Below are 25,618 nucleotides of genomic sequence, written 5' to 3'. Positions count from 1 at the left end.
CCAACTCTGAGGGCCTCTCTGCGTTTTCATTTTGCCAAGCTACAGTCAGGCCTCAATGCTGATTGGCTGGAGTCAGTGTCCACCCACTCAACGGCTGCTCTCAAACATGACATAGACAAACCCTGCCTCCTACAATGTAGTCCAGCCCCATAAGGCCTGTCAGTCATCGTGATTGTCTTCCATCTGCATCATCGTAATATCTGATTTTGTGTGTGTGTGTGTGTGTGTGTGTGTGTGTGTGTGTGTGTGTGTGTGTGTGTGTGTGTGTGTGTGTGTGTGTGTGTGTGTGTGTGTGTGTGTGTGTGTGTGTGTGTGTGTGTGTGTGTGTGTGTGTGTGTGTGTGTGTGTGAGAGTGATGGATTGTCCAGGCTCTCTCCATCTTTGCCAATTGGTAGGCTTCCTGAGCATCTCATTAACATGAGCTAATGGATGTGTTCTCTCTGCTATGCGAATTAAAAACAGTGCTCCAGGAAGACAGCCCAGGGGAAGGCAGTCAGACTGACTGGACTGTGACTGACTGGACTGACTGTCTGACTGACTGATTGACTGGACTGTCTGACTGACTGACTGTACTGTCGGTCTGTCTGACTGAGTCTGTGTAGTCAGTTTATGTCACATACTTAAAAGAGCTTTGGCCCTGCTAACCCCAACACCCCACCTGTTGTCAGTTTAGTGTGTAGCAGAGTGTCAAAGAGGTGTATTATGGGATCCTGGTGGTTCTGACAGCAACTAGACAGACATGTTGTCTGGAGACAATATTAATTACTGCACTGAAAGAGGTCTGGCAGGTCATGGGGGTTATAGATAAAAGCTACAGTATGTGGTGGAGGCTGTGTGTCTGTGTGTGTGTGTGTGTGTGTGTGCACGCCTCTTATTTTTAGCAGAATGGTTAGACTTATGTGTGTTTGTGTCCAAGGTTTTCTAATGGGGTGTTTTTGTGTGTGTATGAATGTGTGTGTGTGTGAGAGAGCGAGAGAGAGGGTAAGCTCGTGTGTGTCCCTGCGGAGATATTGTTTTAATGCACTGCTCCGCTGTGCTCTGAGACACAGACTCAGAGATAGAGCTCTGTCTTTGAAAATATAAAGACTGTACACACACAGGTGCATGCTACCCCCCTGCCACTACACATCCCTGTCTCTTTCTCCCCTGAGCACAACACACACTCCGTATGGGGCCTCTGCCTTCACATTATAACACACACACTGATATGTTCCCATTCTGTACTCTCACACACACAAACACGCAAGCACACCAGTGTACACACATGTACCGTTATGAACAAAAAACACATGCTCTCACACAAGTGCAGCTTCTTTGTTTCAAGCCACAGTGGTATCTCTCCATCTATCTACAGCAGAGACTATGAATGATCTTGAGGTTGCTGGCCTCGCTCCAGTACAGCAGCTCTTATGTAAACCCACTCAACTGTGGACGACACCTCAGTTCCACAGCACAACGCGACTAGCATTTTATCCTAGCTACTGTAAGTCATCCAACAACACACGCCTCCTCGCAGTGGGATGATGCCATAGTTTAATCAATCTTCTACTATGGTCTCTTTCATCAACTTGGAAATGGAATCTGTCTTCGATTGATGCCTTTACTGGGGAACCCTCTTCTCCCGTGCCACTTGAACCAACATGGACATAATGTGCAGTATGTGTGTTCTGTTGAAGGGTTGGTTTGTTTTGTGAAGGTGAGTGTTAGTGTTAGTGTTGTGTGTGTAAACTAAAACATTATAGCTGAGGAGCTGTTTATATGGAACACAACCAGTTCTGCAATGTCTTATCATGGTCTACCATGTTCTTAATGGTCATACAGTGGACAGATTGTGGACTATGTTTGTACGTCTTAATGTGGCATACTCCCCTATCCACTCTACCTCTTGCTCTCTCACACACACTAACATGCTGGGAGTAATCAGACACCACAGTGTCATCAGATACCACACTGTTACAAGCTGCAGACACACACACACACACACACACACACACACACACACACACACACACACACACACACACACACACACACACACACACACACACACACACACACACACACACACACACACACACACACACACACACACACACACACACACACACACACATCCACAGTGTGCTGGTGCTGCCTGTGATCAGGTGTAATCAGCTGCCAGTAGCCTGTGAGGAGGACTGCACTGAACACACTGAACACACACTGAACACACACTAAACACACACTGAACAAACACTGAACACACTGAACACACACTGAACACACACTGAACACACACTGAACAAACACTGAACACACACTGAACAAACACTGAACAAACACTGAACACACACTGAACACACACTGAACACACTGAACACACACTGAACACATACTGAACACACACTCTCTATTTATGTGTACAACGCGCTCTATGACAGCACCACATACAGTACTGTACCGTTCCTGCTTGGTTCATACCTGTCAGAACCGATCAGGATACTGCCTAAACGTCTACCACAGATCAAACATGGTGAGAGAGAGAGGGAGGAGAGAAGGAGGGAGAGTGAGGGGGGTGAGGGGAGAAAGCAGGAGGATATGAGAGAGAGAGAGAGAGAGAGAGAGAGAGAGAGAGAGAGAGAGAGAGAGGGGTACAGTATAAGAAAATACCTCTGAGATTAAACTGCTCGGTGCTCCTGCTCCCCCTGTACCATCTATCCTGTCCCCCTCCCCTGACCCATGTTCCCCTGCTTCCCTCACCTAGTCTGCTCCTCCTCCGAGAGAGGTCACACCCAGGTCAAAGTTATTCTGGGGGTAGGGAATGTTGGGGAAGACAGGATTCCCAAGACAACCACATTCTGAGACCACAACGTTCAAAATGTATATTATCACAGTTGTGTCTTGTCTTGTAAATGTTGTTAGTTATTTTAGGAGAGTTAAATAGGTCATTTTAGGAGATAGCGAAAGTATTTTAACACAAACACACTGCACTCATTCACACACTTTTGTTATACTCTTGTTTACATTCCTACAGTGAAATCGGGGTTTCTAGTTGGTGACAGAGTGGTGACCGAGCTGGTAAAATACTCATCTGTACTCACTGATTTAAAAAAAAAAACTTGAACATTAGTCAGTGAAGTACAGATGAGTAATCTTATCCTGTGAAATATAGATGAGTAATCTTCTCCTGTGAAGTACAGATGACTGATCTTGTTCTGTGAAGTACAGATGAGTAATCTTGTCCTGTGAAGTACAGATTAGTAATTTTGTTCTGTGAAGTACAGATGAGTAATCTTATGCTGTGAAGTACAGATTAGTAATCTTGTCCTGTGAAGTACAGATGAGTAATCTTGTCCTGTGAAGTACAGATGAGTAATCTTGTTCTGTGAAGTACAGATGAGTAATCTTGTCCTGTGAAGTATGCTGTGAAGTACAGATAATCAATGCTTCACCAGGACATGTGTTTGTTATTGTTATGACTCCCTTGTGCGATATACGGTCTTGAGTGAGTGTGTGTGTGTGTGTGCACATTTATGTCTATTCCTCTTCTAGAAAACATGACGAGATGTGGTTGAGACGTGAATGAGATGGAGTGTGATATATGGCGGGTTAGTGCTGTGATTGCTGTCACTGGGGACCAATGTGGGACCCAGTCAGTCAGTGTTGTAAAAATGAACCGGTTAAGACAATGATTTATATATACATAATTGGGTGAGGACGTTGATGATCACTGCTCATCGTGTAGGAGATGAACAACCTGCCACTGGGAACGTGATGAGACATGGTCACACTTTTGTTGATGGTGGTGGTGATGATGAATGTGATGAAGATGGTGATGTATTGGGATGGATGGGAGGCAGAGTAGGTTTACAGGTTCACAGTCACTACCGTAACATTTCTTATTTCTTATTTTTATTTCTTATCTGTTTTTTCTTCTACCTTATGTTATTTTTAGAACTGCATTGATAACTGCATGGTTTGGCTTTGAGCTTGCAGGAAAGGCATTTCACTGTACATGTGCACGTGGCATTACACTGGAAATGACCAAATCCAACATGCTTCATTCCCCATCCCTCAGAGCTTATAAGACTCTAATGTTCAGGTTAAAATATTAAGTTCACTACCAATTAGGGCTAATGGAACGTCAGTTCTTGTGTGCTTACCTTCGCCAGTGTTGAAGATGCCTTTGATTCCCTGTGCTTTTGACAACCCTTGATACAGTAATGATTTACTTTAGTCTCTTGAGTTTGGTTCATTCCATGTTGTTTAGCTGTGGTTGCTAGCCTCTTTTGTCATGGCTGGAGAAATTGAATGGTGTTATAATCAGGGGCAGTTGCAGACTATTATGATTGGAATAAAGAGAACAATAATGTCTCGCTAGCTTACCGCTAGAATTACACATCTCTGGGAGACTTTATGCTTTCTTTAAAGTCTTATTGTCCTTGAGTTCAGTCGTCCCAATAGAGGGATGTGGTTAGTCTGCTGAAATTGGCTTTAAATTACTTTATCTCTGTCACACTAATTTAAGAGTTGAAGTTTTGCAGACAGAGAACGTCTATTTAATGGAAATCCTCTATTGTACCAAGACATGAAAACAAACAGGTAAAACCAGAAAGTGTGTGTTTGATATTGCCTGGAGCGTTGTGTGCAGTGTGTGTTTGTGTATGCTGTCAACTGTACATGGAAAAAGCCTGCAGCTCTGGCCGTGGTGGTGGCTTAGCCGTCATACACCAAGCTGAACTGAAACTGTCACCCCTGCCTGAACTATGCTCTTATGAATGTCTCGCTGTAAAATCCAAATCCCCCTACACCATGACTGTGCTTCTGGTTTATCAGCCTCCTTAGCCTATCCCATCCTTTCTCCCTCAAATCTCTGATCTACTCACTCTGCTCCACCTCAACCAACATTGTGATTCTAGGAGATTTCAATATCCACGTTGACTCTTCCTCGTGTCACTCTGCTGCTGAGTTTCTGAGTTTGTTTGACTGTCTTGACCTGAGACAACTTGTTGATGCCCCCGCACTCATCCGTGAGCACATACTTGACCTGGTCATCACTGACTCCGCCCCCCTCAACAACATGCAGGTCTATGAGGTTGTCGCACTGGAATTCCCCATCTAAGTCCAAGTGTTGCATGTGTTTCTGGAACTGGAAAAACATTGACCCAGCAAGCCTGACATCTTGAATCTGTTTCCGCTAGCTTTTTTTGTCATTTGATTAAACTCGAATTCTACAACCAATCCCTGAGGTGTTCGCTCCATAAAAACACGGGACGTCACATTTGCTCACTCAGCTCCCTGGTTTACTCCAGAACGGAGAAACATAAAATACATTGGACGCATCCTGGAGCAGTGTCTTAGAATCTCAGTCCTCACCCTTCACAAACTGGCCTTTCAAGAGCACCAAACGTCTTAATCCAAGGCCCTGAAAGAGTCACGGTCGACGTTCTACTCAATACAAATCCTGGAAAATCAATGCACCTGTTTTCCACCATAAACCATCTTCTGAAACCCTGGTCCCAGTTCCCCATCGAGACAATGGAAGACAGTGTAACAGCTTCATTTACTTTTTTATAATAAAGGTCAGATCTCACATCTACTACTCTGTCTCTGTCTCTTCCCGCCCTCAACCCCCCACCTCAACCCCCCACCAACGCCACCTCAGCCTTTTTCCTGCTTCCTTGAAGTCACCAAGGGAGGTATTGAGAAGACAATCTCCAAAATGAAAACCTCTTCTTGTACCTTGGATCCTATTTCAACAGCCCTGCTCAAATTGTGCACCCCTGCACTCATCCCTCTGGTAACCCAGATTGTTAACCACTCCCTCCAATCTGGCAGTCTCCCACCTGCGTTTAAGACTGCTGTCATCAGTCCCCTGCTGAAGAAGCCCATCCTGGATCCGAAGTGCTGGCCAATAACAGGCCAACATCCAACCTCCGCTTCCTCTTAAAGGTGTTGGAAAAAGTGGTTGCTGTACAGCTCCAGGACCATCTCAATCAGAACAACCTATTTGAGAAGTTTCAATCAGGTTTCCGGCCTGCCCACAGCACTGAAATCACCAACGACCTGCTGATGCAGGCTCCCCCTGTCTCTTGATCCTCCTGGGCTTAAGTACAGCGTTTGACACTGTTAACCACCCCATCCTTCTGGAACGCCTCCGGGACACCATCGGACCATCTGGACTAGCTCTGAGCTGGTTCCACTACTACCTCTCAGACAGGACTAAGTATGTGTCGCTAGGTTGGTCCGGGTCCCAGCCCCACCACATCACCTGCTGTGTCCCACAAGGAACTATTCTTGGACCCATCCTGTTTGTATTGTACATGCTTGGTTGCGTTATCAGCCGAATGGCATCTCATTCCACTGCAATGCTGATGACTCTCATAAGGGCATGGATGAAGGAAAACTTCCTTCAACCGAACAGCAGCAAAACCGAGGCCCTATATGTGAGCATATGTGAGAGCTGCCTCCCATTAATCTTCTGTCCCATAGGGATGCTGTTTTTGTCTGGTTAATGAGCTCCATATATGAACGCATGCTTTTCTACTTCCTTTGGTGCAGTGTGACTATTGGTAGGATCCACTTTAATTACGCTTTCCTCCGCTGTGTGTCTGTGTGTGTGTTCCTATCAACCATGCCATTTGGAAGGGAAACAAGAAGGGGGTGTATGTAGTGAGTGAGGCAGCCAAGACAATAGCGCCATCACATACTGTATCTAATTGTACAATGGGCTGCTGATCATGGAGTAAAGACACCCCGCCATAGTAACGTTTAATTGAAAGCAATGTGTTGGTCAGTAGAAACAGAATAATTACTTGTCTTTGTTAATGTCATGGTTTGTATAATTGTATAATTGTTATGAAATGTATCACCTAATATGTCATAGTGTATTAATAGTTTGCTGCTTTTTTTAGACCTATGTATATGCTTTGAGATGGCCTACCTGTCCTTAACACAATTTTGTTTGTGTGTGTCTGTGTTTTTATGTGCGCATGCATGTGTGTTTATGTATGTATGTATGTATGTATGTATGTATGTATGTATGTATGTATGTATGTATGTATGTATGTATGTATGTATGTATGTATGTATGTATGTATGTATGTATGTATGTATGTATGTATGTATGTATATACTGTATGTGGCTGTGTGTGGTGAGCTCCATTGTTATTCCTGGCTATTGCAGGGCAGTTTGACCTCTACCATCTTTCCAGTAGGAACTCAGGTATGTGAGAGGGGCCTTCAGTGGTTCAGACATAATAATGCTTCATAGCCTCTCACATATTAAATTAAACTTCTTAACCGTAGCTCTTTCTGCCACCCAGGCCCAGGCTATTTGTCTGCTTGTCAATATGCGGGCACCCTGTGAATGGGCCATAGCAGGAGGAGTGTTAAAGTAATGTATTGGCCTCTATTGTGGCTCTTAAGCTCTTGCACTAGTAAACAAGGTCATTGCCAAGATTGGAGAAATGAAAAGACCAATAGGATATTTTCAACATTACTAAGCTATATACAGGTGAAGGATCTTAATTTTATCACCTTTTCTGCTTCAAATTTTCCTGCACCTACAGGAAATGTAGATGAGCTTTGTGTTTTTTTAATGTAAATTCACTGAAAACCCACACCAAGACTGTTATATTAACAGTTTTGCACTTTTCATGTAGCTTACTTTTGGTCAGCTAATAGCCTGTCACGATCGTCATAAGGAGTGGACTATAATGCAGCGTGGTATGTTTCCATCCTTTTTATTACGAAGAGAACTAAAATAACAAAAACAATAAAGCGAACAAGCGAAACGTGCCGCTCAGAGTAGTGCTCACAGACAACTATACCAAGACAAGATCCCACAAAGCACAATGGGAAAATGGCTGCCTACATATGATCCCGAATCAGAGACAACGATAAGCAGCTGCCTCTGATTGGGAACCATACTAGGCCAACATGGAAATACAATTCACCTAGATAACCCACCCTTAAATCACACCCCGACCTAACCAACATAGAGAATAAAAGCTCTCTATGGTCAGGGCGTGACATAGCCTAACCACTGATCAAGCAGAATTATGGACTTATGGAAGAGTCAGAGGAGGATCAGCTCCTTTCCTGTCTTGAAAGTGGACAGGGTCACAGAGAATTATAGCTCTAGTATTTTGGGTGGCAGGTAGCCTAGTGGTTAGAGCATTGGGCCAGTAACTGAAAGGTTGCTGGTTTGAATCCCTGACTTGACAAAGTAAAAATCTGTTGTTCTGTCCCTGAAAAGGGCAGTTAACCCACTGTTCCCCAGTAGGCTGACATTGTAAAATAAGATTTGGTGAACAAATGTGTCCTTGAGCAAGGCACTTAACCCTAAACACTCATGTAAGTTGCTCTTGATAAGAGCATCTGCTAAATAACTCAAATGTGAACATTTTAAAATGTGTGTTATAGGCTCTCCAGCCTGCATGATAGAGCTGTCAGTGTGAGACTGGTATTGCTGGAGTAGTGGAATGCTTGTTCAGAGACACCTGCTCCAACAAAGGCACATGCTGTGGTGGGTCTCACACGAACTTATACTCAGCTGTATTAAAGTATCACGCAGAGCTACAGGGTACCCTGTATCATATCTCTCTGTGATGATCATGTGAACAACAAGGCTGGCACAGTTATGCCAATGATGTCACCCCAGAGTGGGTCTTATCATGCCACCAGCCTGGAACTTAAACCTCCCTGATCTGCCAGACTTTACCCTGGGGGAGGGAAGGAGAGACCGGGAAAGGAAAAGGGAGGCAGGAAGAAAAGTACAGAGTTAGAGAAATGCAGAGTAAAAAAGAGGGCAAAAAGAGAGGGAGGGAGAAAGACTGTGAGAGGGAGGGAGAGAGGGAGGGAGAAAGACTGTGAGAGGAAGGGAGAGAGGGATGGAGAAAGACTGTGAGAGGGAGGGAGAGACGGAGGGAGAAAGACTGTGAGAGGGAGGGAGAGAGGGATGGAGAAAGACTGTGAGAGGGAGGGAGAGAGGAGGGAGAAAGACTGTGAGAGGGAGGGAGAGAGGGAGGGAGAAAGACTGTGAGAGGGAGGGAGAGAGGGAGGGAGAGAGACTGTGAGAGGGAGGGAGAGAGGAGGGAGGAGAGAGACTGTGAGAGGGAGGGAGAGAGGGAGGGAGAGAGACTGTGAGAGGGAGGGAGAGAGAGAGGGAGAGAGACTGTGAGAAGAAGGTAGAGAGGGAGGGAGAAAGACTGTGAGAAGAAGGTAGAGAGGGAAGGAGAAAGACTGTGAAAGGGAGGGAGAGAGGGAGGGAGAAAGACTGTGAGAAGAAGGTAGAGAGGGAGGGAGAGAGACTGTGAGAAGATGGTAGAGAGGGAGGGAGAGAGACTGTGAGAAGATGGTAGAGAGGGAGGGAGAGAGACTGTGAGAAGAAGGTAGAGAGGGAGGGAGAAAGACTGTGAGAAGAAGGTAGAGAGGAGGGAGAAAGACTGTGAGAAGAAGGTAGAGAGGGAGGGAGAAAGACTGTGAGAAGAAGGTAGAGAGGGAGGGAGAAAGACTGTGAGAAGAAGGTAGAGAGGGAGGGAGAAAGACTGTGAGAAGAAGGTAGAGAGGGAGGGAGAAAGACTGTGAGAAGAAGGGAGAGAGAGGGGGGAGAAAGACTGTGAGAAGAAGGTAGAGAGGGAGGGAGAAAGACTGAGAAGAAGGTAGAGAGGGAGGGAGAAAGACTGTGAGAAGAAGGTAGAGAGGGAAGGAGAAAGACTGTGAGAGGGAGGGAGAGAGGGAGGGAGAAAGACTGTGAGAAGAAGGTAGAGAGGGAGGGAGAGAGACTGTGAGAAGATGGTAGAGAGGGAGGGAGAGAGACTGTGAGAAGAAGGTAGAGAGGGAGGGAGAAAGACTGTGAGAAGAAGGTAGAGAGGGAGGGAGAAAGACTGTGAGAAGAAGGTAGAGAGGGAGGGAGAAAGACTGTGAGAAGAAGGTAGAGAGGGAGGGAGAAAGACTGTGAGAGGGAGGGAGAAAGACTGTGAGAAGAAGGTAGAGAGGGAGGGAGAGAGACTGTGAGAAGAAGGTAGAGAGGGAGGGAGAAAGACTGTGAGAAGAAGGTAGAGAGGGAGGGAGAAAGACTGTGAGAAGAAGGTAGAGAGGGAGGGAGAAAGACTGTGAGAAGAAGGTAGAGAGTGAGGGAGAAAGACTGAGAAGAAGGTAGAGAGGGAGGGAGAAAGACTGTGAGAAGAAGGTAGAGAGGGAGGGAGAAAGACTGTGAGAAGAAGGTAGAGAGGGAGGGAGAAAGACTGTGAGAAGAAGGTAGAGAGGGAGGGAGAAAGACTGTGAGAAGAAGGGAGAGAGGGGGGGAGAAAGACTATGAGAAGAAGGTAGAGAGGGAGGGAGAAAGACTGTGAGAAGAAGGGAGAGAGGGAGGGAGAAAGACTGTGAGAAGAAGGGAGAGAGGGAGGGAGAAAGACTGTGAGAGGGAGGGAGAGAGGGAGGGAGAAAGACTGTGAGAAGAAGGTAGAGAGGGAGGGAGAAAGACTGTGAGAAGAAGGGAGAGAGGGAGGGAGAAAGACTGTGAGAAGAAGGGAGAGAGGGAGGGAGAAAGACTGTGAGAGGGAGGGAGAGAGGGAGGGAGAAAGACTGTGAGAGGGAGGGAGAGAGGGATGGAGAAAGACTGTGAGAGGGAGGGAGAGAGGGAGGGAGAAAGACTGTGAGAGGGAGGGAGAGAGGGAGGGAGAAAGACTGTGAGAGGGAGGGAGAGAGGGAGGGAGAAAGACTGTGAGAGGGAGGGAGAGAGGGATGGAGAAAGACTGTGAGAGGGAGGGAGAGAGGGAGGGAGAAAGACTGTGAGAGGGAGGGAGAGAGGAGGGAGAAAGACTGTGAGAGGGAGGGAGAGAGGGAGGGAGAAAGACTGTGAGAGGGAGGGAGAGAGGGAGGGAGAAAGACTGTGAGAGGGAGGGAGAAAGGGAGGGAGAGAGACTGTGAGAGGGAGGGAGAGAGGGAGGGAGAGAGACTGTGAGAGGGAGGGAGAGAGGGAGGGAGAGAGACTGTGAGAGGGAGGGAGAGAGAGAGGGAGAGAGACTGTGAGAAGAAGGTAGAGAGGGAGGGAGAAAGACTGTGAGAAGAAGGTAGAGAGGGAAGGAGAAAGACTGTGAAAGGGAGGGAGAGAGGGAGGGAGAAAGACTGTGAGAAGAAGGTAGAGAGGGAGGGAGAAAGACTGTGAGAAGATGGTAGAGAGGGAGGGAGAGAGACTGTGAGAAGATGGTAGAGAGGGAGGGAGAGAGACTGTGAGAAGAAGGTAGAGAGGGAGGGAGAAAGACTGTGAGAAGAAGGTAGAGAGGGAGGGAGAAAGACTGTGAGAAGAAGGTAGAGAGGGAGGGAGAAAGACTGTGAGAAGAAGGGAGAGAGAGGGGGAGAAAGACTATGAGAAGAAGGTAGAGAGGGAGGGAGAAAGACTGTGAGAAGAAGGGAGAGAGGGAGGGAGAAAGACTGTGAGAAGAAGGGAGAGAGGGAGGGAGAAAGACTGTGAGAAGAAGGTAGAGAGGGAGGGAGAAAGACTGAGAAGAAGGTAGAGAGGGAGGGAGAAAGACTGTGAGAAGAAGGTAGAGAGGGAAGGAGAAAGACTGTGAGAGGGAGGGAGAGAGGGAGGGAGAAAGACTGTGAGAAGAAGGTAGAGAGGGAGGGAGAGAGACTGTGAGAAGATGGTAGAGAGGGAGGGAGAGAGACTGTGAGAAGAAGGTAGAGAGGGAGGGAGAAAGACTGTGAGAAGAAGGTAGAGAGGGAGGGAGAAAGACTGTGAGAAGAAGGTAGAGAGGGAGGGAGAAAGACTGTGAGAAGAAGGTAGAGAGGGAGGAGAAAGACTGTGAGAGGGAGGGAAAGACTGTGAGAAGAAGGTAGAGAGGGAGGGAGAGAGACTGTGAGAAGAAGGTAGAGAGGGAGGGAGAAAGACTGTGAGAAGAAGGTAGAGAGGGGGAGAAAGACTGTGAGAAGAAGGTAGAGAGGGAGGGAGAAAGACTGTGAGAAGAAGGTAGAGAGGAGGGAGAAAGACTGAGAAGAAGGTAGAGAGGGAGGGAGAAAGACTGTGAGAAGAAGGTAGAGAGGGAGGGAGAAAGACTGTGAGAAGAAGGTAGAGAGGAGGGAGAAAGACTGTGAGAAGAAGGTAGAGAGGGAGGGAGAAAGACTGTGAGAAGAAGGGAGAGAGGGGGGGAGAAAGACTATGAGAAGAAGGTAGAGAGGGAGGGAGAAAGACTGTGAGAAGAAGGGAGAGAGGGAGGGAGAAAGACTGTGAGAAGAAGGGAGAGAGGGAGGGAGAAAGACTGTGAGAGGGAGGGAGAGAGGGAGGGAGAAAGACTGTGAGAAGAAGGTAGAGAGGGAGGGAGAAAGACTGTGAGAAGAAGGGAGAGAGGGAGGGAGAAAGACTGTGAGAAGAAGGGAGAGAGGGAGGGAGAAAGAAGAGGGAGGGAGAGAGGGAGGGAGAAAGACTGTGAGAGGGAGGGAGAGAGGGATGGAGAAAGACTGTGAGAGGGAGGGAGAGGGGGAGAGAAAGAAGACTGTGAGAGGGAGGGAGAGAGGGAGGAGGGAGGGAGAAAGACTGTGAGAGGGAGGGAGAGAGGGAGGGAGAAAGACTGTGAGAGGGAGGGAGAGAGGGAGGGAGAGAGACTGTGAGAGGGAGGGAGAGAGGGAGGGAGAGAGACTGTGAGAAGAAGGGAGAGAGGGAGGGAGAAAGACTGTGAGAAGAAGGGAGAGAGGGAGGGAGAAAGACTGTGAGAAGAAGGGAGAGAGGGGGGGAGAAAGACTATGAGAAGAAGGTAGAGAGGGAGGGAGAAAGACTGTGAGAAGAAGGGAGAGAGGGAGGGAGAAAGACTGTGAGAAGAAGGGAGAGAGGGAGGGAGAAAGACTGTGAGAAGAAGGTAGAGAGGGAGGGAGAAAGACTGAGAAGAAGGTAGAGAGGGAGGGAGAAAGACTGTGAGAAGAAGGTAGAGAGGGAAGGAGAAAGACTGTGAGAGGGAGGGAGAGAGGGAGGGAGAAAGACTGTGAGAAGAAGGTAGAGAGGGAGGGAGAGAGACTGTGAGAAGATGGTAGAGAGGGAGGGAGAGAGACTGTGAGAAGAAGGTAGAGAGGGAGGGAGAAAGACTGTGAGAAGAAGGTAGAGAGGGAGGGAGAAAGACTGTGAGAAGAAGGTAGAGAGGGAGGGAGAAAGACTGTGAGAAGAAGGTAGAGAGGGAGGGAGAAAGACTGTGAGAGGGAGGGAGAGAGGGAGGGAGAAAGACTGTGAGAAGAAGGTAGAGAGGGAGGGAGAGAGACTGTGAGAAGAAGGTAGAGAGGGAGGGAGAAAGACTGTGAGAAGAAGGTAGAGAGGGAGGGAGAAAGACTGTGAGAAGAAGGTAGAGAGGGAGGGAGAAAGACTGTGAGAAGAAGGTAGAGAGGAGGGAGAAAGACTGTGAGAAGAAGGTAGAGAGGGAGGGAGAAAGACTGTGAGAAGAAGGTAGAGAGGGAGGGAGAAAGACTGTGAGAAGAAGGTAGAGAGGGAGGGAGAAAGACTGTGAGAAGAAGGTAGAGAGGGAGGGAGAAAGACTGTGAGAAGAAGGGAGAGAGGGGGGAGAAAGACTATGAGAAGAAGGTAGAGAGGGAGGGAGAAAGACTGTGAGAAGAAGGGAGAGAGGGAGGGAGAAAGACTGTGAGAAGAAGGGAGAGAGGGAGGGAGAAAGACTGTGAGAAGAAGGTAGAGAGGGAGGGAGAAAGACTGTGAGAAGAAGGGAGAGAGGGAGGGAGAAAGACTGTGAGAAGAAGGTAGAGAGGGAGGGAGAAAGACTGTGAGAAGACGGGAGAGAGGGAGGGAGAAAGACTGAGAAGAAGGGAGAGAGGGAGGGAGAAAGACTGTGAGAAGAAGGTAGAGAGGGAGGGAGAAAGACTGTGAAAAGAAGGTAGAGAGGGAGGGAGAAAGACTGTGAGAAGAAGGTAGAGAGGAAGGGAGAAAGACTGTGAGAAGAAGGTAGAGAGGGAGAAAGACAGAGGGAAGAATAGAGGGAGTGAGGAGGAGGACAGAGTAATGAACCCTCTCCTAGATGGATGCCACCGGATATCCCACCTGAGGAATGTCTGTCTGCCGTGCCTTTTACAGCAGACGATAAGTCATTCAGATTACTTTTATTTTGTTTTAATGTTATCATCAATTACCCTCATCCAGGGAGACTTAGATTGATCTGTCCCCTTTACTCTCACAATAGAGGATCTAGTTACTTTAGAAGAGGACTCCTGGCGTTACCTGGGGTTGGAGATGTTATTGACTTACATGCTTAGCTACCATGGCAGCTTAGCAGCTCTGAAGCCTCTGCAGGTTTAAAATATTGATCAAAATGTGGTTTTATTTGTGTTTTGGAGTCATCTATTCATCTCAACATATTTTTTGCTAGCAATGGAGGACCTGTTTGACATAATACACAGCCACCAAAAACATTCAGATTCAGCTGTATGTCTATCTGAGGAAACATACACACGTACCCATATGCATACACACACACACACACACACACATCAGCAAATTTTGATGCAGGACAAGATCAGATCGTACTTGTTGATGTGGGCCTCGTGTTTGCCTGATTGGTGTTTACCTTGCCCTTTTGCTAAGCAATCAAACATAATGTTAATTCATAAGTATGTACTGTATTTGTTTGAGGATGTCTGTGGGATGTCAGGTATTCTATCTCTCACTCTCTGAACCTCCCTCTGTCCTCTGTTGAATCAACCCTGCACCTCCCTCTGTTGAATCGAACCTGAACCACCCTCTGTCTTCTGTTGAATCAACCCTGAACCTCCCTCTGTCCTTTGTTGAATCACTCCTGAACCTCCCTCTGTCAAATCAAGCCTGAACCTCCCTCTGTCCTCTGTTGAATCAACCCTGAACCTCTCTCTGTCCTCTGTTGAATCAACACTGAACCTCCCTCTGTCCTCCCAGCCAAACCCTAAGCCAGACAACGCTGGGCCAATTGGGGGGTGCCCAATTACAGTCGGTTGTGATACAGCTTGGAATTGAACCAGGGTCTGTAGTGACACCTCTAGCACTGAGATGCAGTGCCTTAGACCACTGCGCCACTCGGAGCCCTTGTTTCTTTCCCTCTTAACTACCTTCTACGCTCTGTACAAGAGACAGGGAGGTCTACTGCCTTTGCACAAACATAATGAGATGCACACACACCAACAAACAGTCTGTCAAGTTAACCCACATTACACACAACATATATACCGTGACAAGCTCACCCACATCCACCAAACACATCAAACAACCAAACTTGTCACCCCTGCCAATATCACACACACACACACACACAGACCCTGTCACCCTAAATATACCCTCCTAACACACACCCTGTACAGTTTGATCTTAATTTTTACAAACACTTTTCGTGACATACACACCTGTCATGTATTGTCACTAATCAGACCAAGTCATACTTTTTCCTATGAAATTTTGCACTGAGGCTATAAACCTATATACAATATCTCCTGTATCTGAGAGATACAGTTGAAGTCAGAAGTTTACATACACTTAGGTTGGAGTCATTAAAATTCATTTTTCAACCACTACACAAATTTCTTGTTGACAAACTATAGTTTTGGCAAGTTGGTTAGAACATCTACTTTGTGCATCACACAAGTAATTTTTCCAACAATTGTTTACAGACAGATTATTTCACTTATAATTCACTGCATCACAATTCCAGCGGGTCAGAGGTTTACATACACTAAGTTGACTGTGCCTTTAAACAGCTTGGAACATTACAGAAAATTATGTCATGGCTTTAGAAGCATCTGATAGGCTAAGTGACATCATTTGAGTCAATTGGAGCTGTACCCATGGATGAATTTCAAGGCCTACCTTCAAACTCAGTGCCTCTTTGCTTGACATGATGGGAAAATCAAAAGAAATCAGCCAAGACCTCCACGAGTCTGGTTCATCCTTGGGAGCAATTTACAAACGCCTGAAGGTACCACGTTCATCTGTACAAACAATAGTACACAAGTAATAAACACTATGGGACCACGCAGCCGTCATACCGCTCAGGAAGGAGATGAATGTACTTTGGTGCAAAAAGTGCAAATAAATCCCAGAACAACAGCAAAGGACGTTGTGAAGAAGCTGGATGGAACAGGTACAAAATTATCTATATCCACAGTAAAACGAGTCCTTTATCGCTCAGAAAGGAAGAAGCCACTGCTCCAAAACCGCCATAAAAAAGCCGGACTACGGTTTGCAACTGCACATGGGGACAAAGATCATACTTTTTGGAGAAATGTCCTCTGGTCTGATGAAACAAACATAGAACTGTTTGGCCATAATGACCATCGTTATGTTTGGAGGAAAAAGGGGGTGGCTTGCAAGCCAAAGAACACCATCCCAACTGTGAAGCGCGGGAGTGGCAGCATCATGTTGTGGGTGTGCTTTGCTGCAGGAGGGGCTGGTGCACCTCACAAAATAGATGGCAACATGAGGAAGGAAAATTAGGTGGATATATTGAAGCAACATCTCAAGACATCAGTCAGAAAGTTAAAGCTTGGTCGCAAATGGGTCTTCCAAATGGACAATGACCCCAAGCATACTTCCAAAGTTGTGGCAAAATGACTTAAGGACAACAAAGTCAAGGTATTGGAGTGGCCATCACAAAGCCCTGACCTCAATCCCATAGATCATTTGTGGGCAGAACTGAAAAAGCGTGTGTGAGCAAGGGGGCCTACAAACCTGACTCAGTTACACCAGCTCTGTCAGGAGGAATGGGCCAAAATTCACCCAACTTATTGTGGGAAGCTTGTGGAAGGCTACCCGAAATGTTTGACCCAAGTCAAACAATTTAAAGGCAATACTACCAAATACTAATTGAGTTTTTGTAAACTTCTGACCCACTGGGAATGTGATGAAAGAAATAATAGCTGAAAGAAATAATTCTCTCTGCTATTATTCTGACATTCACATTCTTAAAATAAAGTGGTGATCCTAACTGGCCTACGACAGTGGATTTTTATTAGAATTAAATGTCAGGAATTGTGAAAAATGTGGTTTAAATGTATTTGGCTAAGGTGTATAGAAGACTGAGTCATCTATGATTCTCCGAATGATATTTTAAAAGAGGAAGCTAATTGATTTAGGCAGATGTTCTCTTCTCCGTCTCATCCTCTCCCACTGAATGAAGATTACGGTAAGGAATTATTTCCAAATAATATAAAAAATGGAAAATTAACAAATGGGCAGAAAGATCAGTGCGAAGGCCAAATTACAGAGGAAGAACTTTTTGAGGCTATTAAATTCTTTCAGTCTGGAAAAACCCCAGTGCTTGATGGCATACCGGTAGAGGTATATCAAGTATTTTTTGATATTCTAAAAGCTCCATTGTTAGATTGTTTTAACTACTCCTATAGAAATGGTAGTCTATCAGGTACTCAGCAGTCTGATTTCTCTATTATTAAAACAAGACCCAGATGGCAAATATAAAGACCCGGTCTATCTAAAAAACTGGAGGCCCCTTACACTTCAATGTTGTGATGCAAAAATACTAGCAAAATGCATAGCACTCAGAATTAAAAGGGTTTTACCAGGTATTGTTCATCTTGATCAGACAGGTTTTTTACATGGACGATACATTGGAGATAATATACGACAACTACTAGAAATAATAGAACATGATGAAACATATAAGAAGCCAGGATTGGTATTTAAAACGGATTTTGAAAAGGAATTTGATAAAGTAAGACTGGATTTTATTTATAAATCCCTGGATTTTTTCCATTTCGGTAATTTTCTTATAAAATGGGTAAAAAATCATGTATAGCAACCCCAGGTGTAAAATGGTAAATAACGGCTACGTCTCAGAGAGTTTTGAATTGTCAAGAGGAGTTGAACAAGGGTGGCCGCTGTCACCATATGTATTCGTTATGGCCATCGAAATGCTAGCTATTAAAATCAGATCCAATAACAACATTAGAGGATTAGAAATCCAAGGCTTAAAAACAAAGGTGTCATGTATGCCGATGACTCAAGTGTTATCCCTGCAATGTCTCATTAAAGATCTAGATAACTTTAATGAACTCTCTGGACTAAAACCTAATTATGATGTGTACAATATTACGTATTGGATCCTTAAAAAATACAACTTTTACATTACCTTACAGCTTACCTATAAAATGGGCTGATGGTGAATTAGACATACTCGGTATTTATATCACAAAATATATAAATGTATTTTTATGTAAACTTCTAACCCACTGAGAATGTGATGAAATAAATAAAAGCTGAAATAAATCATTCTCTCTACTATTATTCTGACATTTCACATTCTTAAAATAAAGTGGTGATCCTAACTGACCTAAGACAGTGAATTTGTATTAGAATTAAATGTCAGGAATTGTGAATAATATAGTTTAAATGTATTTGGCTGTGTATGTAAACCTACGACAGGATGCACCTGATCTCAGTTTCGAGTCTCATAGTAAAGGGTCTGAATAATTATGTAAGTAAGGTATATCTGTTTTCTATTTTTTATAAATGTGCAAAAATGTCTAAAAACCTTTTTCCGTTTTGTCATTACGGGATATTGTGTGTAGATTGCTGAGGATTTTTTTTTATTCAATACATTTTAGAATAAGGCTGCAACGTAAAAGAAATATGTAAAAGTAAAGGAGTCTGAATACCTTCCAAAGACACTGTATATATACATATATGTATTGTAACACATACATATGAACCTACATACTGGGCATATTGTTTTGTAAAAAAATTGCTAGGTATTATTATTGCACTGTTTGAGCTAGAAACACAAGTATTTTGCTGCATCTGCAAATCTGTGTTTACGCGACCAATACACTTACATTATATTTTATTTAACACAGCAGCATCAGTAATGTTATTCACGGGGGGCTTCACTCTCTTTCTATAAATCTCGCTCAATAATGGGTTTCCTATAGAGTCCTCAAATTTAAATCTGGACCTCAAAGCCAGTTCCACTGCTTTTTTTCATTCTTATCAGCGACTGGTTTAAGTGGGTGCAGATGAATCCATTTCCAGTAGAACCTGGTAAGATAAGATGTGAATACCCTGCTACAGTATGCTATAGAGCATTTCTTCCATGGTGTCTCTTTGTGTGGCAGAGTGACAATCAATCTGTTAGGGATTAACAGCTCTGCTTTGTATGGCCGATGTTTCAGCAGCACAACATCCACCCTGTCTCACACACACACACGCACGCACGCACGCACGCACGCACACACACACACACACACACACACACACACACACACACACACACACACACACACACACACACACACACACACACACACACACACACACACACACACACACAAGGAGGCTGGTGGGAGGAGCTATAGGAAAACAGGATCATTGTAATGGCTGGAATTGAATAATGGAACAGTCAAATGTGGTTTTCCCAGACTGCATATGTATGTCCTCCAACATGTTTAGTGCACAGCAATGACAAATCACAGTCATCACCCAAGCCATGAGAGGAAGATGAATTAGTAGTGAAAATAGAAAAAGAGATCTGTAAGAGACTGCATGCATGCTGTAAGTCAAATCAAATCAAATGTATTTATATAGCCCTTCTTACATCAGCTGATATCTCAAAGTGCTTTACAGAAACCCAGCCTAAAACCCCAAACAGCAAGCAATGCAGGTGTAGAAGCACGGTGTGCAGGTGTAGAAGCAGTGTATGTCTCCCCATCATCTCGTCAGTATAAATGTGCAGGCCTGATAGGCTGATGACTGCTGATGAATCTATTAACAGAAAATAAGCAGTGGTCCTCAGAGCATGGCCAGCCAGCTATTCCCATCCTAGCTATAAAACTACTGGCTGAGCTGCTGTGTAGACAACTTCACTAATTACTGGGTTGGGGGGATATGGTTGTATGTGTGCGGGGAGGTGTGTGTGGCACTTGGCTATTTATCATACAATCTGCATGTAAATCAACACATGTAAATCAAAGGAATGTATCCCGAGGTTTGCAGGATTGTCATTGATTATGTGCCAAATGGGATGTTGTGTCCAGGGGATTGCCAAGCCATCCTATTAGGGAAATATCTCATTGTTGTACAACCACTGTGTATGTCCACACCTGACAATATGAGTAATGCAGTCATCCGTAACAGAACGTTTTGGTCCAGGATATGCTTCTCACTGAGCCCCTCTTCCTTAGTGTGTCCTCCTCTCTGTACTATATAATATTAGTGACCCTCTTCAGGACCAACAGATAAAAGGGGAAAGCAGGAACTCTACCACTCACACCCTTGATATCAGACCAAGTGTTGAATCATTATCCAGATGGGGTACTGTGAGGTGGACGTGCATTTTAGATAACATGCTGTATAAGTACCAACATGGGGGACACATATGGTCCGGATAGAAAAACAAATAACTGCAGGCTGTAGCATGTGTCTGTCTGAGGGATTCAGCTGGGTCCCTGTGTGCTAACTCCTCCACCATACACGAAGGGAGAGAGGAGAGAAGAGAACCAACAAGGCCGGGGTGGTGGAGAATCATGTCTCATTATTCAGTCCTCTAGCTCAGCAGCCAGGGACTAACACACTGTGTGTGTGTGTGTGTGTGTGTGTGTGTGTGTGTGTGTGTGTGTGTGTGTGTGTGTGTGTGTGTGTGTGTGTGTGTGTGTGTGTGTGTGTGTATTGGCATACAATGTAATTAGCCAAATTGCTTCCAAGAAACGGCTTGAGATTGTGTTTCTTTGTATAACAAAAATCACATTGATTTACTCACAGAATGTCCAGGTATGTCGCACAGTTCCTATGAAGGGGAATGATAAACAAGCATGTTTTCCAGGTAAGTATAGACAGACGGCCTACCCCCGCCAAACCCGTGCTTGGACAGTTGGGTGCCGCCTTATGGGACTCCGAATCACGGCTGAATGTGATGCAGCCTGGATACGAACCAGGTTCTGCAGTGATGCCTCTTGCACTGAGATGCAGTGTCTTAGACCACTGCGCCACAAGAAAAGGAGTGACGTTCACTCTGAACGGTTAAGGTAAGGGTTAAGGTTTGGGATAGGGTAAAAAAAAAACACAAAAACATTTTTCTACCACTGCGATTGAACCACGTGACTTTTGGATCCGGAGTCATCAGATTACTACTTGATGGCAGTAGTGCTCACTGTTGCCCCTAGTGGCCAGTTATGAAGGCATTTCCCAACTTCCTCAGGACAAGGATAGACGTCCAATTTCGAAATCAGACTTGAGCGGTCTGGCTACTCTGTGTGCGTGCCTGCGTGAGGTGCATTAGGAGTCTACACACGTCTTCTCTTCAGATGGGCAAGAACGTCCATACTGACACAAGGGATGGAGGGAGGAAAGAATGGGGGGATGGCGGGAGTGATGTGGAGGTATAAATCAATGGGTCCATGTTAGCAGAGTGATTGCAAGTCAATACCAGTATTGAGGTCTCAGTGAGTGAGACCAGGCACATTATGTTGTCACAGACTGAGGCTCTACCCCAGAGGACACAAGGTGATATTCCCCTCAAGTACACCTCCACCTAGCTCTCTAAAACCCTGCTCAACCTAGGCTTTGGGACGTGGTGGAAACAAGAAACAAGAGCCCAAACTGGAGTCTCCTTCTATAGGCTAAAGGTGTTCTCTCTGTTGTTGGTCCTTATTGGTTTTGACAATTCATTATCATGTTCTAAGTTAAAGTTCAAGCTTGAGTTTAGGAAGTGATGTTTCTCCTAAACTAAATAACAAGAACACTGTTCTGCATGTTCTTGTTTTTTACTGGCCACTAATCAGTGTTTCCTAATCTCTAGTATACCTAGCTAGAGGGACAGGGGTGGTGTGCAGGACTGCATCGAGTCCTCTCCTCTCTCTCTTCCTGTGATATTGGGGCATGGAAGTGGGCAGTGGTAGGCAGGCATGCAGCCATGATCATGCATTCTGTGGCCTGAAGGGACAGTTGAGTCAATAGGACTTCCACTGCTCACCCCGCTAATGAAAGGCTCAGTGATAGGGAGAGAGGGAGAGGGGAGGAGAGGATGTCCAGTCACGCTAACCTGCCTCTCTCCTCACCGAGCTGTGTGCTTCTTATTAACATGACAAAAGGTCTTAATATCAGAGGCCATAGTACATTAGCACTCTATGCCGCTAACATGCTATCTGAGTAAGACCGTAGTGTTATTCAGCATAGCCAGCTTTGTTCTGTTCTTTTGCCACGTTCTACAAATAGTACAGTTCATATCCTTCCCTGGCCTTGCCTTCACATCCAATGTTAAGGTATATTTATTCTGGCAGCAAGGATTTTCTCTGCAGCATGACTGTTATCGACAGTTTCATACATCATGTTAACAGCTGAAGCGTGGAAGGTTAGGGGATTGCAGAGTGGTTTGTGCAAACTGGAAACCGCAAATCCTGGGGCAACATTTATTGTAGCTGGGGACTTTAACAAGGGAAATCTGAGGAAAACGCTACAGAAGTTTTATCAACACATCTCCTGTACTACTTGCTCATTGAGAACTCTTGACCATTACTACTCCCCCTTCTAGGATGGCTGCAAGGCTTTCCCCTGCCCTCCCTTCGGGAAATCAGATCACGCCTCCATTCTGCTCCTACCCACCTATGTGCAGAAACTTAAACAGTCAGTACCCGTGGTAAGGACTGTTCAACATTGGTCTGACCAATCAAAATCTATTCTTCAAGATTGTTTTGATCAAGCGGACTGGGATGTGTTCTGGGTGGCCTCTGAGAAAAGCATTGACGTATACACTGACTCGGTGACTGAGTCAGTGTATACGCGAACCACCGCATTTAATCACGGCAAGGTGACTGGGAACATGGACGAGTACAAACAGTCCAACTATGCGTGATAACTCTCGCAAGGCTGCCAACCCAGAAGGCACCCCAAGCTGCTTCCTCAGAGCATGTGCAGACTAGCTGGCTGGCGTGTTGACGGAAATATTCAATCTCTCCCAATCCCAGTCTGTTGTCCCCACTTCCTTCAAGATGTCCACCTGTACCCAAGAAAGTTGTTCCTGTCCCCAAGAATGCGAAGGTTACTGAGCTAAATGACTATCGCCCGTAGCACTCACTTCTGTCATCATGAAGTGCTTTGAGAGGATAGTAAAGGATCATATCACCTTCACCTTACCCGACACCCTAGACCCATACCGCCCAACAGATCCACGGATGGTGCAATTGCACTGCACACTGCCCTAGCCCATCTGGACAAGAGGAATACCTATGCAATAATTTTGTTCATCGACTACAGCTCAGCCTTCAACACCATAGTGCCCTCCATGCTCATCACTAAGCTCGGGGCACTGGGTCTGAACCCCGCCCTGTGCAACTGGTTCCTGGACTTCCTGGCGGGCCGACTCTAAGTGGTGAAGGTAGGCAACAACACCTCCACTACACTTATCCTTAACACTGGGGCCCCACAAAGGTGCGTGCTTATGTACTCCCTGTTCACCCATGACTGCGTGGCAACACAACAACGATGAGATAGCCTACAGAGAGGAGGAGAGAGCCCTTTAGGAGTGGTGCCAGGAAAATAACCTCTCCCTCAAGGTCAACAAAACGAAGGAGATGACTGTGGACTTCAGGAGACAGCAGAGAGAGCACTCCCCCATCCACATCGACGGGGCCGCAGTGGAGAATGTGAAAAGCTTCAAGTTCCTCGGCGTGCACAACACCGCCTCTTCAACATCAGGAGGCTAAAGAAATTTGGCTTGAGAGTATCTTGTTGGGCTGTATCACTGCCTGGTACGGCAATTGCACTGTTCGAAACCGCAGGGCTCTCCAGAGGGTGGTGGGGTTAGCCCAACAAGGACATCTACAGCACCCTGTGTCACAGGAAGGCCATGAAGATCATCAAGTACCTCAGCCACGCAAGCCATGGCCTCTTCACCCCTATACCAATTAGAAGGTGGAGAAAGTACAGGTGCATATAAGCTGTTTTTCAATCTCCAGGCCATCAGACTGTTAAATTGTCACCACTAGCCGGCCTCTGCCCAGTACCCTGCCCTGAACTTAGTCACTGTTACTAGCCGGCCTCTGCCCAGTACCCTGCCCTGAATTTAGTCACTGTTACTAGCTGGCCTCTGCCCAGTACCCTGCCCTGAACTTAGTCACTGTTACTAGCCGGCCTCTGCCCAGTACCCTGCCCTGAACTTAGTCACTGTTACTAGCCGGCCTCTGCCCAGTACCCTGCCCTGAACTTAGTCACTGTTGCTAGCCGGCCTCTGCCCAGTACCTTGCCCTGAACTTAGTCACTGTAACTAGCCGGCCTCTGCCCAGTACCCTGCCCTGAATTTAGTCACTGTTGCTAGCCGGTTTCCATCCCGTAACATACCCTGTACCTTAGAGACTGCTGCCGTATTTACATAGTCATTTAATACTGGTCACTTTAATAATGTTTACATACTGTCTTACCTATTTCATATGTATATACTGTATTCTAGTCAAGGCTCATCCTATATAACTACTGCAGTACACATGCATTTATTCATATACTGTCCATAATGTCTATACACATCATCATATACATATACACTTAGTGTACAAAACATTAGAAACACCTGCTCTTTCGATGACATAGACTGGCCAGGTGAATTGAGGTAAAAGCTATGATCCCTTATTGATGTCACTTAAATCCACAGTTAAATCCACTTCAATCAGTGTAGATGAAGGGGAGGAGACAGGTTAAAGAAGGATTTTGAGACACGGAATGAATGGGTGAATGGGCAAGACAAAAGATTTAAGTCTCTTTGAACGGGGTATGGTAGTACGTGGCAGGCGCACCGGTTTGAAAGCGTCAAAACCTGCAACGATGATGGGTTTTTCACACTCAACAGTTAACAGTGTGTATCAAGAATGTTCCACCACCCAAAGGACATCCAGCCAACTTGACAGAACTATGGGAAGAATTGGAGTCAACATGGGCCAGCACACGCACACACCCTCACACACACACACACACACACAGATCTATTTCAATCATCCCCCCATAACACAGTGTCTTCGCATCCTAACCTCTTATTGTTGTTATGACAGCAGCATCAAGACCAGCCCATTAGTGCTCTCTGCATACATACATACATACATACATACATACATACATACATACATACATACACACACACACACACACACACACACACACACACACACACACACACACACACACACACACACACACACACACACACACACACACACACACACACACACACACACACACACACACACACACACACACACACACACACACACACACACACACACACACACACACACACACACACACACACACACTGCCCCCAGCAAGGCTATGTTATGACAGACAATTAACTCAGCCAATTAAGTACTGACGTCCATTCCCCTATACTATATTTTAATAATCTGTCTCCTTGGCCTTAATTCTGCCTGCCAGGACAGGACATGATTCATTTGCTCGTAATTTTATATTTTTTCATATATTGTATTATATAATCTTTAGATTGCAACTTCAATACTTTGCCCTGGGGATTCAGCCAGATGAGGAGGTCTCCTATCCAATCCATGTGTCCTCAACTCACTTCTTCTGCAATCAAGATGATAAGCCATTCACCAGGACTTACTGTTGCCACTCCCCCATATCCACTCAATCAGAGGCAGGTGTTAGTCATTGTCTCTGATTGGGAACCATATT

The 25,618-nt window shown here is 45.5% G+C and overlaps 1 protein-coding gene across 1 annotated transcript in view; it reads left to right on the top strand.

Annotated features, from left to right (window-relative positions):
- Nucleotides 1–25,618, top strand: part of LOC135550695 (LHFPL tetraspan subfamily member 7 protein-like) — a 183,336-nt gene that overhangs the window by 79,474 nt on the left and 78,244 nt on the right. The gene's annotated exons all lie outside the window — the stretch shown is intronic.

Source organism: Oncorhynchus masou, chromosome 12 (assembly GCF_036934945.1).
Source record: "Oncorhynchus masou masou isolate Uvic2021 chromosome 12, UVic_Omas_1.1, whole genome shotgun sequence".
NCBI classification, from domain to species: Eukaryota; Metazoa; Chordata; class Actinopteri; order Salmoniformes; family Salmonidae; genus Oncorhynchus; species Oncorhynchus masou.
This window is presented reverse-complemented; position numbering and strand designations above follow the sequence as displayed.